This window comes from Erpetoichthys calabaricus, chromosome 3 (genome assembly GCF_900747795.2).
Source record: "Erpetoichthys calabaricus chromosome 3, fErpCal1.3, whole genome shotgun sequence".
Lineage (NCBI taxonomy): Eukaryota > Metazoa > Chordata > Cladistia > Polypteriformes > Polypteridae > Erpetoichthys > Erpetoichthys calabaricus.
Genome location: NC_041396.2, coordinates 299149777 through 299165472, shown reverse-complemented (window position 1 = coordinate 299165472; position 15696 = coordinate 299149777). Strand labels below are relative to the sequence as shown.

At 40.7% G+C, this 15696-nt stretch overlaps 1 protein-coding gene and 1 long non-coding RNA gene across 4 annotated transcripts in view; both read left to right on the top strand.

Annotated features, from left to right (window-relative positions):
• The first annotated feature begins 4692 nt into the window (after window positions 1-4692).
• calcoco1a (calcium binding and coiled-coil domain 1a) overlaps window positions 4693-15696 on the top strand; it is a 100071-nt gene continuing 89067 nt past the window's right edge. For 2 of the 3 annotated variants that reach the window (XM_028798580.2, XM_028798579.2), the window contains exon 1: window positions 4694-4848. The gene's annotated coding sequence lies outside the window, so the exon portion shown is untranslated. Of the gene's footprint in view, window positions 4849-15696 lie in introns of all 3 variants that reach the window. The other variant, XM_051925061.1, reaches the window with a different exon arrangement.
• LOC127527205 (uncharacterized) overlaps window positions 12679-15696 on the top strand; it is a 201450-nt gene continuing 198432 nt past the window's right edge. Inside the window, exon 1 of the long non-coding RNA XR_007934513.1 lies at window positions 12679-12924. This is a non-coding gene — a long non-coding RNA (uncharacterized LOC127527205). The remainder of the gene's footprint in view (window positions 12925-15696) is intronic.

The window sequence follows — 15696 nt, the reverse complement described above, 5'->3', positions numbered from 1 at the left end:
AACAGAAGCTCTATTAACTTGTGGATTTGCCTGCAAGTATTTAGCGGCAGCGTCACAAAGTTGTTTCCGTCGCTGCATCAGAAAATGTCCCACGATGTCTGACACGCCTCCTTTTTACTGTTTTCTCACAGCTTGGATTGCTGCTGTCATAATCGGTTTGAGTTTCATGGTTTGTTTCAATTACGTTATTATTTGCAGGACTTGTTGTGCTGAAGTGACATTCGGCATCTGTCAAGCGTTGTAAGCATACGACCGGTTTCATCGATAACTTCGCATCCAGCTTTTGAGAGTTGAAACATTCATAAACATCAAAGTGTCCACTACTCAAATCGTCACCTGTGAATCTAAGATGTTTAAGAGGCATTGGCAGTTCTCCAAATGAGTAAAATAGGCAGGCAGCCAACTACGTGGGCGGCCGGGGGACACAGGACGCAACCCCGCCTCACACAGCGACCGAGCTGCAGGCTATTGACGTCTATATCTACGTAAGTAGGATTCAGTTATGACCGTTACGTGTAGAATTTCGAAATTAAACCTGCTTAACTTTTGTTAGTAAGATGTAAGGAATGAGCCAGCCAAATTCCAGCCTTCTACCTACATGGGAAGTTAGAGAATTAGTGATGAGTCAGTCAGTGAGTCAGTGAGGGCTTTGCCTTTTATTCGTATAGATAAGATGTTTGGAACAATCACAGCTCTTCTTAGCACTGGCAGCCCAGGCAAACTGAGCAATTGAGGGAGAAGGGCCTTGGTAAGAAAGGAGACCAAGAACCTAATGGTCACTCTGGGAGAGCTGCAGAGAATCTGTGTTGGAGAAACTTCTAGAAGGACAATCACCACTGCGACACTCTGCTAATATTGCCTTTGTGGCAATGGGGTGAGACGACACAGGAAAGCCCACTTGCAGGGCTCGGAGACTTTGAGAAACAAGATTCTCGAACCCAAGATTGAACTTTAAGGCCTCAATACTATACTGTGAGTGCCCCATTTGGAGGAAGCCAGGCACACTGCTTGTCACCTGTACAATAATGGTGAAGCATGGTGGTGGCAGCATGAGGGACCGAGAGACAAGTCAGGGTCGAGGGAAAGCTGAATAGAACAAAACACAGAGACGTCCACAATGAAAAACTGGTCTGAGCGCTCAGGACCCCAGACTGGGCCAAAGGGTCACAAAGCTTAGGGACAACTCCGCCAACATCCTTGAGTGGCCCAGATACAAACCTGAACTCGATCCCAATTGAACATCTCTGGACAGACCTGAAAAATAGCCATCCATGACGATCTTCACCCTACCTGATGCAGCTAGAGGGGATCTGTAGAGAAGAAAGGAAAAAATTAAAATCTCAAAATCCAGGAGGGTGAAGCTTGGCACGCCAAACCCAACAAGACGGACTAAAGGGTTGGAGTTCTGGCATCAATGGGAGTTTACAGTTTTTCATTTTAGCTCAAAACCCAAAAGATTTTCACAATGACTGTCTGCTGAAAATCAGCTGAGCTCCTTATAAAAAAATGATTAAAAAAATAAATAAAACAACCATCACAGTCCAACTAACTGTTAATGATCGCTCCTTTCTATTCAGCAGTGCTGCACAATGTTGTACATCACAGCTCAGAGCGATCGGAGCACCAGAAAAATAAACTACACCTCACTTATGTGTAGCACTGCCATCTCAGTGCACTTTAAATGTGCACAATTAGGGGACGACCATTGACATACATTTATATACATGACATACAGGTCAGGCAGAGTGAGTGGACTACAGAGTGGGACTGAACAAAGAGCCTCGTGATTTACGTAGAGTCCAATGCCAAATCGACTGTGCCGCTCCGCCTGCAGGGAGTAGAGGGGGCGCAGCTGAAGGCACAAACTCAAGTGTGAGTATAGAATGGAAAGGATGGTCTTGGAGACGACATCAGGCCAATAAACATCTGACTGACGACATCCTCAGGGTCGAGTTTTTAATTGAAATGGATTAATGAATCTGAAAGACAACGGTGCATCTGTTAACGACTTGAGGGGGAAAAACAAAAAGAGGACAAAAACTGGACTCGGTGATTTTAAGATAGATAGGTAGATTGATAAGTGAAAGGCACGATAGATAGATAGATAGATAGATAGATAGATAGATAGATAGATAGATAGATAGATAGATAAGTGAAAGGCAGTATATGAGAGATAGATAGATAGATAAGTGAAAGGCACTATATGAGAGATAGATAGATAGATAGATAGATAGATAGATAGATAGATAGATAGATAGATAAGTGAAAGGCACTATAGATAGATAGATAGATAGATAGATAGATAGATAGATAGATAGATAGATAGATAGATAGATAGATAGATAGATAGATAGATAGATAGATAGATAGATAGATAGATAGATAGATAAGTGAAAGGCACTATATGAGAGATAGATAGATAAGTGAAAGGCACTGTATGATAGATAGATAGATAGATAGATAGATAGATAGATAGATAGATAGATAGATAGATAGATAGATAGATAGATAAGTGAAAGGCACTATATGAGAGATAGATAGATAAGTGAAAGGCACTGTATGATAGATAGATAGATAGATAGATAGATAGATAGATAGATAGATAGATAGATAGATAGATAGATAGATAGATAGATAAGTGAAAGGCACTATAGATAGATAGATAGATAGATAGATAGATAGATAGATAGATAGATAGATAGATAGATAGGTAAGTGAAAGGCACTATATGAGAGTTAGATAGATAGATAAGTGAAAGGCACTATATGATAGATAGATAGATAGATAGATAGATAGATAGATAGATAGATAGATAGATAGATAGATAGATAGATAAGTGAAAGGCACTATATGAGAGATAGATAGATAAGTGAAAGGCACTGTATGATAGATAGATAGATAGATAGATAGATAGATAGATAGATAGATAGATAGATAGATAGATAGATAGATAGATAGATAGATAAGTGAAAGGCACTATATGAGAGATAGATAGATAAGTGAAAGGCACTGTATGATAGATAGATAGATAGATAGATAGATAGATAGATAGATAGATAGATAGATAGATAGATAGATAGATAGATAAGTGAAAGGCACTATAGATAGATAGATAGATAGATAGATAGATAGATAGATAGATAGATAGATAGATAGATAGATAGGTAAGTGAAAGGCACTATATGAGAGTTAGATAGATAGATAAGTGAAAGGCACTATATGATAGATAGATAGATAGATAGATAGATAGATAGATAGATAGATAGATAGATAGATAGATAGATAAGTGAAAGGCACTATATGAGAGATAGATAGATAAGTGAAAGGCACTGTATGATAGATAGATAGATAGATAGATAGATAGATAGATAGATAGATAGATAGATAGATAGATAGATAGATAAGTGAAAGGCACTATATGAGAGATAGATAGATATGAAAGGCACTAGATAGATAGATAGATAGATAGATAGATAGATAGATAGATAGATAGATAGATAGATAGATAGATAGATAGATAGATAGATAGATAGATTCTCAAATATGGCACTTGATGCCCACTGCCCACCTGCCAAGTTGTTCTGCCTGCCATCTCTGATGGAGGATCGCAGGAATAATCGGGTAGAGGGGTCCTTTCATCTGAGCCCCAATTTAAACAAATGCTTTTAAACTCTCAAGAATTAACAAATCGCCAAAACACGCCACAATCTTTTTTAAGCCATACAAAAAAATCGGGAGAGGTCTCCCCTAGACTCTATCGTATACTCAGATATGGGGATGAATATCCATCCATCGTCCAACCTGCTATATCCTAACACAGCGTCAAAGGAGTCTGCTGGAGCCAATCCCAGCCATCACAGAGCGCAAGGCAGGAACAAATCCCTGGTCAGGGCGCCAGCCCTCCATAGAACAGACACACACACACACACCAAGCACACATTAGGGACAATTTTAGGATCTTCAATGCGCCTAACCTGCATGTATTTGGACGGTGGGAGGAAACCGGAGCACCCAGAATATATTTAAAGAGTAAACTGCAAGACAATGATTATATTTTTATATTATGTACATTAAAGAAACATCACAACAAATCAAATCAAATTAGTAATATATTAAGCAATTTTTATAAAAGCAAAGTTGAATAAATCCGACTCTGCAGATGCATGAATAAAAGGTAAAGTGCCACTTCCGGTTAGCGGAATTAGCTCAAAAGTTGATAAACATCTACGTTTTGTACCTAATATTTGTATGCAAAATTTGGTTGACCTAAGTGAAAGCGTACTCAAGTAATCGTGTTTACACACACGTATACACACACACGCACACAGACACACACATACATAATTTCAAAAAATGGTATTTTCGGATTTGTTGAGGTCTAAAACGTCACTTGTATGAAAACGTGTTATACAAATACATGTTGTTGTTGTTGTAAAACGTCGAGATTAATCAAAATACTTCGGAAATATATCCAAAATACTTTGGATACTTCGTATACGAGAAAGTAAAAAAAAAGCGTGTGGTTGTCTAGTCACACAAGGCAGCACCTGAACAGACCGTTCAACTTCATTTCCCAGGATTCAATTGGACAGTCGGTGTTTTGACGTCACACCAGCCTGCATCCTGGGATATGTAGTCTCAGAAGCCTCTAATATAACGTTGTTAAAGGATCAGAGAACCACAACTCCCAGCGACTGTAAGGACGCGTCGTCAGGTCTGTTTTTGTTGTTGTTTGGTTTGTGGAGTAGCTGTATGTTTTAGTCTGAAGAAAACCGCTTCTTTGGTTCCTTAACTGCAGCTCATGTCATCTTAAGGGGAAATCTTTGCATAAACGGTCGTCCACTGTAGGTGAGTGCACCGGTGACTTTTATCTAAGTTATGTTTCCATTCGTTCGAAAACCCGATAGTGACAGGGAGGCTGATGGGAATCGTACCGATTGAATGACAACGACCCAGACGTAGGGTCAAAAGGTCAAGATCACAGCTGACATCGGGGCTGCGCTTGTGCTTCTAGAAAGTACCCCCATTCTTTGAGTTCAGTTTCATCAGCAAGGTGGGGCTGGTGGGAGATCGTGTGACGCACAGATCCTAAAAAAATGAAAGTGTGGAAATTGTCGGGCGCGTGTCTTCACGAATGTGTGCGTAGTTAAAGCTGTGAAGTCAATCAAACCATATTTTATGTAGCGCCTTACTTGGTATGTGTAGAAGTCGATGATGGGCTTGAGGAATAACAGACGTTTTCTTAATTTGATCATACTTTGGTTTAAAAAAAAAATTAAAACAGAGCGGTCGGTTGACGGGGGTTTATGAACACTTCACATCAGTGCATAACCCATAATCTTTTCGCAGACATGTAATACAGATGTTGGATAACTTTATTACTTAAATAGATAGAACTTTTTTGTCCCCAGATAGAAATTTAGCTTTGTACAGAAGGTCTTTAAATAAATGAATATATAAATAGTGTACTGCAGTGGGTTGGCACCCTGCCCGGGATTGGTTCCTGCCTTGTGCCCAGTGTTGGCTGGGATTAGCTCCAGCAGCCCCCCGTGACCCTGTGTTCGGATTCAGCGGGTTGGAAAATGGATGGATGGATAAATAGTGTATGTAGATGCCATATGGGCTGAACGGGCCTCCCACCCAGGAGAGGGAGCAGACCTGGAAGGAAGGACCGGAAAGGGTGTATGGACAGCCCATTAAAAAGAAAAGATATCACTAGCGGTGTTTCATTCCCCCAGTACGCTAGATGGCAGCAGTCCTGGGTATTGGCACCCAGTGGAAAGTCAGCAGGGCATGCCAGGAAATGTAGTCCGGCAGGGCAGCCTTGCTGTGGTCACGGGGTACCACAAGAGGGTGCTGCAGGGAGACAAACTCCCTACTGTAATGGACTTCTGAGTGACCCGGAAGTACTTTGATGGGGCCATCGCCCTGGCACCGGAAGTACTCCCGGGTCCGTAATAAAAGGGACTGCACTCCCTTATCGAGGCGAGTTGGAGCTGGGAGGTAGAGAGGCAACACTTAACTGGAGGAGGGCAGTGTAGTGGTGAGAGAAATTAGAGTAAGGAGAGAAAAAAACCTGTGTTTTGTGCTCTTTTGTAACTTATAAAGGAGTGTGGTGTAATAAAGCAACCTTTATTTGAACCCGGGACTGTGTTTGTGTGTTCGTGTTGAGGTTTAGGCTTGCTGACGCCCAGGTTTCCTTCACAATAGATAGATAGATAGATAGATAGATATACAGTGGAACCTCGGTTTGCGAGTAACTTGGTTTATGAGTGTTTTGCAAGACAAGATAAAATTTTTAATAAATTTCGACTTGCTAAACGAGCGAGGTCTTGCAATACGAGTAGTCCGTATACGCTTTGTCTGCTGAGCGTCATGTGATCACAACTGAGCTGATGGTTCTTCTCTCTCTCGCTGCGGGATTGTGGGCAATCGTCTCCTATTCTCCGTATGAGTCAGCGTGCCTCACTCATACAGTGCATCCGGGAAGTATTCACAGCACATCACTTTTTCCACATTTTGTTATGTTACAGTCTTATTCCAAAATGGATTAAATTCATTTTTTTCCTCAGAATTCTACACACAACACCCCATAATGACAACATGAAAAAAGTTTACTTGAGGTTTTTGCAAATTTATTAAAAATAAAAAAACTGAGAAATCCCATGTCCATAAGTATTCACGGCCTTTGCTCAATACTTTGTCGATGCACCTTTGGCAGCAATTCCAGCCTCAAGTCTTTTTGAATATGATGCCACAAGCTTGGCACACCTATCCTTGGCCAGTTTCGCCCATTCCTCTTTGCAGCACCTCTCAAGCTCCATCAGGTTGGATGGGAAGCGTCGGTGCACAGCCATTTTAAGATCTCTCCAGAGATGTTCAATCGGATTCAAGTCTGGGCTCTGGCTGGGCCACTCAAGGACATTCATTGCTGTAATTCCCGGGAAAATGGTGAACGGCCAAGCTCACATATATAGCGTGTAAAAGTGTAAAAATCGATCAAGAAATAACAGAGTTATAGTTGAAAATAATTAAGTGGCACGGTTTTTTGGCCCACGATGTAGTGTGTTGCTCATTAATTCATTCAACAACAGACCAGCAGCAGTCAGTCTCCCGGCTCCCACTAAGACTGAGCACAGTGGACTGGGAGGTGTCTGTACTCTGCAGCTCACGAATGCTGGGACGGGGCAGAGTTCATTGACGTCTGTGCTGTTGACAGCTTTGAACAGCAACTTGAAATTGTAACGTGTCAGTCTGTTGCATCCGCATTATCTGTGCCAAGAAACATAGAATGATGACAAGAAGCTGGATGCATCAGTAAAAGCTGAAATGATGGTGTTTCAGAGCAACGGCAAGTGCGGGTGTTGTTTAGAACAAGTATATCAGTATCTGATGACTGTGCCGCCTACTTCAGTGGAGGCAGAGCGTGCTTTCTCAGGGGCTGGCGTACTCTGCACGAAGGTGCGCTCTCGCCTGGACGACCACACGCTCGACACGTTGTGCTTTCTACACTCTTATTACTGCAACTAAAGATACATGTACAGTGGAACCTCGGTTCACGAACGTCTTGGTACATGTACAAATCGGTTTACGACCAAAAAGTTTGCCAAACATTTGCCTCGGTTCACGACCACACACTCGGTATACGAACAAGCCAGTTTCCCTTTCGGTTTGTACATGTTCAGTCTCTCACTACTGCATTTCCTGTGCAGCGAGCAAGAGAGAGTGAGAGAGCGCGACACACACACACACACACACACACACACACACACAGGCAGCGCGAGAGACGGGGCTGGATGCTGGACGCATAAGGTAGGAAGGCAGCTAAAGAATGCACTGGGCTTGATTTTGTTTTCACTTCTGTTTACAGCGATTGGTTCGTAGCGTGCATTGTTGCAATGTTACTTTTCTTGGTGGTTTATTAAATTACGGATTTTTTCAAATGTTCATTTTTTTTCCCTGTGCTTAAAACTCATTAAAAAAAAGTGTTTTTAGCCAGCGGTTGGTAGCGCTATAACGCAAACTATTGCAGTGTTAGTTTTCTCTGTTGTTCAAGGTTTTCTCAGTGTTTTTCAATGTTTTTACATTTAGTTTACTATTACGCTGTGCATTCTATGGTTTAATTAACTATATTTGTGCTTAAAAACTTAAAAAAAATATATATTTACATACAGTTCGTATGGTCTGGAACGGATTAATTGTATTTACATACAATCCTATGGAGGAAATTGCTTCAGTTCACGACCAAATCGGTTTACGACCAGAGTTTTGGAACAAATTATGGTGTGTGAACCGAGGTTCCACTGTACTTACATGACAGCATGAACTGCTTGTAGTTAAGATTAGTCTTTTATTAGTGTCAACATATTTCAGTAGTTTTATTAAAAATAAGTGTCGGTCGTTCTAAAACCGTTCACATGTGAGATGCCCGTGCACTGTGTCATCCCCGTGAGCCCAGGATTCCCAGGAATGACATGTAGGATTCCGAATTCCCGGGAATGGATTCCCTAGTCGCCACCCCAGAAAACCGGAAAAAGAACAGAAGAGAAAGTAGGGGTTAGTACGGATTTTGAATATGAATACCATGAATAATAATGATAATTAATTGAATTAATTGGCAAGCCGTTGCTAGGCAGGACAACCAGGAGTCTGCGATGTGTGACGTCACTAGTGTCACAGCATCAGTTTCTTGACTTTCCGTGTTTGTTAATAGAGCAAAACAAATCTCCCTCTAGTATAAAAAAAAAAAATCTTGGAAGTAGACGAGACGTGATTTTCTTGGAGAGACACTTTTACGTCCCGCGAGACGAGTCCACGCCCGGGGCCGGAAATAAAGGACAGTAGATGACAAAGTAGAATGTCGTAAACATGCAGAGCAGATTAGAGATAATGGAAGTAGGAAAATTCAAAAGTCTCGAAAAAAAAAAGGATAGGAAAGATCACATTAGCGCAAACAAACAGAAATTATTACTCGGTGAAATAACAGAACAGCGAAAAGAGATTGAATATATTGTTCAGATTTAAACTTGTGGATCGTCTAATGCGTTTTGCCAGCGAGAATTAAAAGATTCCAAAAAACGTTGACGCGGTATGAAGTCCTGTGAGATGGAGACTTTTAACACGAGATTCTTACAATTCACACCCTACTTACAACCATTTTCAAACACGCCTACGGTCCTCTCACCGCTCATTCGTGTGAATGCTTTTGTCAGACATACTTCCTGCGCTCTCAGCTCTTGTACATTTTATCAGGACAATAATTTTATACATTCTAGATGACAAGTCAACAACTAAGCGAAAAAGAAAGAGCATGGACAAACATTTGTAAAAGTCGTTTTATTTATTAGATAGATAGATAGATAGATAGATAGATAGATAGATAGATAGATAGATAGATAGATAGATAGATAGATAGATAGATACTTTATTAATCCCAAGGGGAAATTATTAGAGAGAAAGAAACGATATTCACTCACAGGCAGTTATACGTTGCGTTGTCACGATGCAAGTCCAAACATGAAAGCAAAATTCAATGCAATCTTGACGAAAAGTTAATTCCAAATATTCCAAGTGAAAATAATGCATATGTAACAATTCCCATTAAAATAACAATCTTTTTAAATTGTATATCCGATTAACCAAACCCGGGGGTGGGCGAGCGAACCGAGCAGGTGGTGGAGCCCCCTAGTGGGAAAAAAACAAAACAAAACTTGTGTAATTATTGTTAAAGATACCTCAGGTTACAAAAACGTTTTTGTTTTCTGACTTTGATACACATCTTGCATTTTGGATAAGGCTACAGGAAATATTCTGGTTGCTAGACTCTCTTGCTACATTTCTCAGATTATATTAGATAAACTTTATTAATCCCACAGGGAAATTGACAAATTTCTTGATTTTCGATTTTGTTTGATGGCCTGGCCTTTGTTGATTTAGTTCCTGTCCTCTCCATTCCAACTTTGGATTGTTGTTATAATTAGGATCCATCCTCTGATTCCATTTTACTGTACACTGTTGTCGCCCCAAAACCCTTCAGTACCGTATTTGCTTCAGGTCCACTAGATTGCTGACATGACATTTGGTTTAAAAAGTATTCACCACCTCGAAGCTTTTCAGGCTTTATTACTTTCTCATATACGCAGTATAGAGAAAGTATAGGAATCGTGAAAAAATCCGACCTCGAGATTTCAATGAATCTTTGACGTTTTAGACCTTCCAGAGTCCGAAAATACCATTTTTGAAATTATGTTTGTCTGTCTGTCTGTCTGAAAACACGATCACTCGAACACGCTGTGCCCTCCTCAGCCAATGAGATTTTGTACCCCTGCTTTATATCAAAAATAAGGAATCCTACCAACTTTGGGGCCACTTCCGGCAACTGCAAGTGCTACTTTAACTGAATACTTAATTACATTTTCAAGTAAACTATGGTTATAATTACAGATAGATGGCTCAAATTTTATATAGATATAATGATAAAAAGCAAACAGATATGAAATTTGAGAAAAATTACTCAACCAGAAGTAATATTTAATTTAAACAACCATCTGAAGCTAAGGATCTGCGCTGGTATCCCAAAGGTTGCCGGTTCGAATCCCTGTCACTGCCAAAAAGAGATGCTACTCTGCTGGGCCCTTGAGCAAGGCCCTTAACCTTCAATTGCTCCAGGGGCACTGTACAATGGCTGACCCTGCGCTCTGACCCCAAGGGGTATGCGAAAAACCAAGTAATTTCCTTTGGGATTGATAAAGTATAATAAAATAAATTTAATAAAAAAAAAAAAAAAAAAAAATTTTGTATCATGGAAATATAAATGTGTATGCGATATTAAGAACTTTATTCAGTATAATGCATATTCTTTCAATAACTATTAATAATTTTATTATAATTTATACATCATCCGTTTAACAATAGCGTGTAAACATTGAACATGCCATGTAATGGGAACAATAAGCTGCTACATCTCCATCGTATTCCTGGTAACACATTTAATTTTATGATATTTTTTTATTTCTGTCATCATTATCATAATTAAATGTAGCTAAATGCAGTTTTACTTATAGCAATTTATTGCAACAAATATTATATAATAGTAAAACTTTTTCTATGTTTTTAGGTGACTATAACTCATTTGCACGTAATCGAGGTAATGCATATGGAATCGTGAAAAAATTCCACCGCCATTTTCGAACCTCCGTAAGTGCGACAAAATCATCCTCTTTAAACAAAATCCCTGTGTGCATCCATGTGTCCGTGTGTGTCTTCTGGTGAAGTGCGCATGCGCGGGGCACGGTGCGATGCTTCAAAGGCCGCCTGACGCGTCACACGACAGAGAGGGCAGGACCTATAAAATATCGCGCGGCCGATCCAATCGGATTTCGGTAAATGAGGTAAGACCTAAAATATAACGCAGGAATAATCCAATCGGGTACTGAGACGCGGAGACCAGCTTCCCCTAAGAGGTGGGATTAGTGTTTGTTGTTGTGCAAGTGTTCACGCTGAGGATGTCAGATTTGCGATTAACAAACTTGGCCCGGTAAAGTGTAAAGTGTTTTCCGAAATATATGAATTTTCATGACATTACAATAGGATGACTTTTAAAAGTAGATTTATTTTCGCGCACATAAAATCCATTGCTGAGGAGATGCCATACATACAATAATCAGCTGCACACCAGCACAGATTAAAATACTTGCTGGAGAGACGTATTACTGTGAGAAAAAATTAAAGGCACACAATACAGTGATGCATATTACAGCCACATACAAGCCAGGATTACTGTAATAGAAAGTAGACGGTCCTTTGCCATTTAATATAGACTGTTCCTACTAATGTTTATGCACTACTATTCTAGCGCCCGTTATTGTAACGGGCTTAATGTCTAGTTTTAATATGAAGTTTGATTTTAAACAGAGATAAATGATTGTGTATCGATATGATCAATTAGTTAGGATGAGAAACAAATGGATATAATTGAGAAATCTGGCGCAACTGGAAGTGGTTCTGATGACCTTTTCCTCTAGAAAGTCGAGGGGAGCGCACTATCATTTTTTTTTTTTATAAAAGCATTGAATCACAGTCGGTTTTGCTTTTTTTAACTCTTTATTGTCAAAGTGAAAACAGATCTCTACAAATTCACACTTTAGAACAGGTCATCAATCTGAAGCTAAGCTAGGTCTGTTCAGGCCCGGCCAGTACTTCAATGGGAGACCATCTAGGAAAAGCTTGGGTTGCTGCTGGCAGAAGTGTTAAGGTGGCCAGCAGGGGGCACTTACCCAGTAGTCTGAATGTGGATCCCAATACCGCAGTGCAGTGATGGGGACACCGGGCTGTAAAAATTGACGTTGTCCTTTGGATATGACATAAAACCAAGGTCCCAATGTTCTGTAATCATAAAAGATCCCTGGGAATCCTTTTAAAAGAGTATGTTGTTTCCCCTGATATCCTGGATAAGTTGCCCACCATAGCCTTGTCCATTCTGTCACTCTCTACAATGGCCAGGGAGGACAGAAAAAACAAACAAAAAAAAAAAAAAACTTAAGAGGGCTGGAGAAAAAAAGAATCTGCAGGGGGCCCAAGGCCACAAGACCACCCAGCCCACACTGGGCCTCACATAAATGATCTCAATCAGTCCTCATGGTCTTCAGACTTCACGGGGAAGATTTAGATGATGTTGGTCATGTGGACCTCTGGCCTTCAATCCATCAATGGAGGGGCTGCACAGTGCCCTGATCAGGTGGTTGGGGTGCAGATCACCAGCACAGAAAACTGGAAAAAGAATAGCAGAGAAAGTAGGGTTTAGTACAGATTGTGGAGCCATGAAAGAAATGTTAATTCAATACATATGCAGAATATCAGGGTTACCCTAAAATGAAGCTCTGAGAAAGCCATGTTACGATAATTAATTTTTATCAGTTTGTTAAAGTGCTCCACCGTATCAGCCTTGCGAATTTCAATTGGTCAGCTATTCAGATTTGAGGTGCCTAACAGCAGAAGGCCGCCTCACCACTTCTTTTAAGTTTAGCACTTGGAATTCTAAGCAGCCCCTCATTTGAAGATCTGAGGTTGCGATTTGGAGTGTAAGGTGAGAGGCATTCTGGGATATAAGATGGAGCAGATTATCGAAGGATTTGTAAACCATCAGCAGGATTTTAAAGTCAATTCTAAATGGCACAGGTAACCAGTGTAGTGACGCTCAGACTGGTGTGATGTGCTCGGATTTCCTTTTCCTAGTTAAGAATCTGGCAGCTCTATTCTGCACTCTTTGCAATCGATTGATGCCTTTTTTGGGTGGTCCTGAGAGGAGTGCATTACAGTAAACCAGGCGACTGAACACAAAAGCATGAACCCATTTTTCAGCATCTTGCAAAACATTAGAACAATCAGGACGAGAACAGGCCATTCAGCGCAACTAAGCTCACCAGTCTTATCCACTTAATTCTTCTAAAAAAACTTTTAGAAGACAAGTTGAGTTTCGATAGTCCTTAAAGTCTTACTGTCTACCACTTATTCCAAGTGTCTATCGTTCTTTGTGTAAAGAAAAACTTCCTAATGTGTGTGTGAAATTTCCCCTTCACAAGTTTCCAACTGTGTCCTCGTGTTCTTGATTAACTCATTTTAAAGTCACCATCTGATCCACTGCACTTATTCCCTTCATAATTTTAAACACTTCAGTCAGGTCTCCTCTTCGTCTCTGTAAAGTCTCAACTCTTTTAATCTTTCCTCAGAACTCATCCTCTGTAGCTCTCAATCAGCCTAGTTGCTCTTCTCTGGACCTTTTCTTGTGCTGCTATGTCCTTTTTGTAGCCTGCAGACCAAAACTGCATACAGTACTCCAGATGAGGCCTCACCAGTGTGTTATAAAGCTTGAGGAGACCCTCCTATGACTTGTACTCCACACATCAAGGCGCTATATAACCTGACATTCAAGCAGCCTTCTTAATGGCTTCTGCACACTGTCGGGAAGTTGATAGCTTAGAGTCCACTACGACTCCTAAATCCTTCTCATAAGGTGGACTCTTGATTTTCAGACCTCCCATTGTGTATTCGCACCTCACATTTTTACTTCCTATGTGTAATTCTTTACATTTACTGACATTAAATGTTATAAGGGGTCTAAATTTTTGCTATATTTCTTAAGTGAAGAAATGCTGTCCTGGTAATCTGATTAATATGTGATTTAAAATGTAAGTCAGAGTCAATAATTAACCCTAAATTCTTTACCTCTGTCTTTTAAGCCTAATGGATCGTTTATTTCTGATACAGTAATCCCCTGCTATATCGCGGTTCAGCTATCGCGCCCCCCGCTACATCGCGGATTTATTAATACTATTATTATTACTAGGGGGCAGAGCCTCCTGCTCGCTTCGCTCGCCCACCCCCGGGTTTGGTTTACCGGATAAACAATTTAACGAGATTATTTTCATGGGAATTGTTACATATGCATTATTTTCATTTTTACTTTAAAACTTTTGTAAAAACAATATTTGTCCTTTATTTCCTGCCCCGGGCGTGGTTACATCTCTTTCTTGCAGGACTTTTAACGCTGGTCGTGTTGTGAAGGGGGGGTTTGAACGCACGCTAAAGAGATGCGATCGGTTCAGCTGGTGTCTTGATGCTGCTGGCCAGCTGTGTGTTGTGCTTGTCGCGCTTTGCGTCAGTCACTTAAAAGCCTGTACAGCAGATATCCTTTTGCCACTTTGCATCTCTGCCACTCACTTTGTGAAGGGGGGGGAGCTGAACGCACGCTAAGCAGAAGTGGACAGATCAGCTACTGGCTTTGTGCTGCTTCTACCAAGATGCCTGGTCTGCTTGTCACTCTGCGCATTCTGAATGAGGAAGAGGAGGAAGAGGAGGGGAGGTGAGGGCTGAACGCACGCTAAGGAGAGGTGCTTGGATCATCTGCTGGGTTTCTGCAGCCGCTGCTGGCAAGCTGCGTGTTCTGCTTCTCGCCAAAAGCATTCCAACCGCTGCTTGGTTAGATGTCAGTAAACTTGTTTTAAATTGTTTGTAAGTAGGGTCTGTCGTCAAAGTGTCTGTCCCCCCACCCCAAACCCGCTCCATGGAGGCGTGCTATGCTCCTGCCACTTTGCGTTGTAAAGGGGGGAGCTGAATGCACGCTAAGGAGAAGAGGACTTTGTGCTGCTTTTGCCAAGATGCTTGTTCTGCTTGTCAGATGGCTCATTTAAAAGCCTGTACAGCAGCTGTCCTTCTGTCTCACTGCCTTGTCTTGCGTGACGTTAAAATGTTTTATAATAGAGAGATGTTACTCATATCCTTAGCCCGACATCCACATATCACATGTGTTTACAAAGTGTGTTTTAATAAGCTTACATGTGTTTAAAGCGTGTGGGAGGGGCATTTTAAGGCTTAAATTATAAAAAAAAAAAGTGGTCTTTCTATATCGCGGATTTTCACCTATCGCAGGTGGGTCTGGAACGTAACTTCTGGGTCTGGAACATAACTTCCATGATAGGCGGGGGAATCACTGTATCCTCATTATATCCATTTTTGCTAATCACTAAAATTTCTGTTTTCTCCTTATTTAGTTTGAGAAAATGACTATCATGGATAAGTTCTCCCGCAGTAAGTCGGGACTTGATTTTACAGTATAATTTCTGGTGTTTTATAATGTCAGTCATATAAGTTGAATGCAGAAAACTCACGCTATTGGTCCAAGAGATTATGATAGGCCAA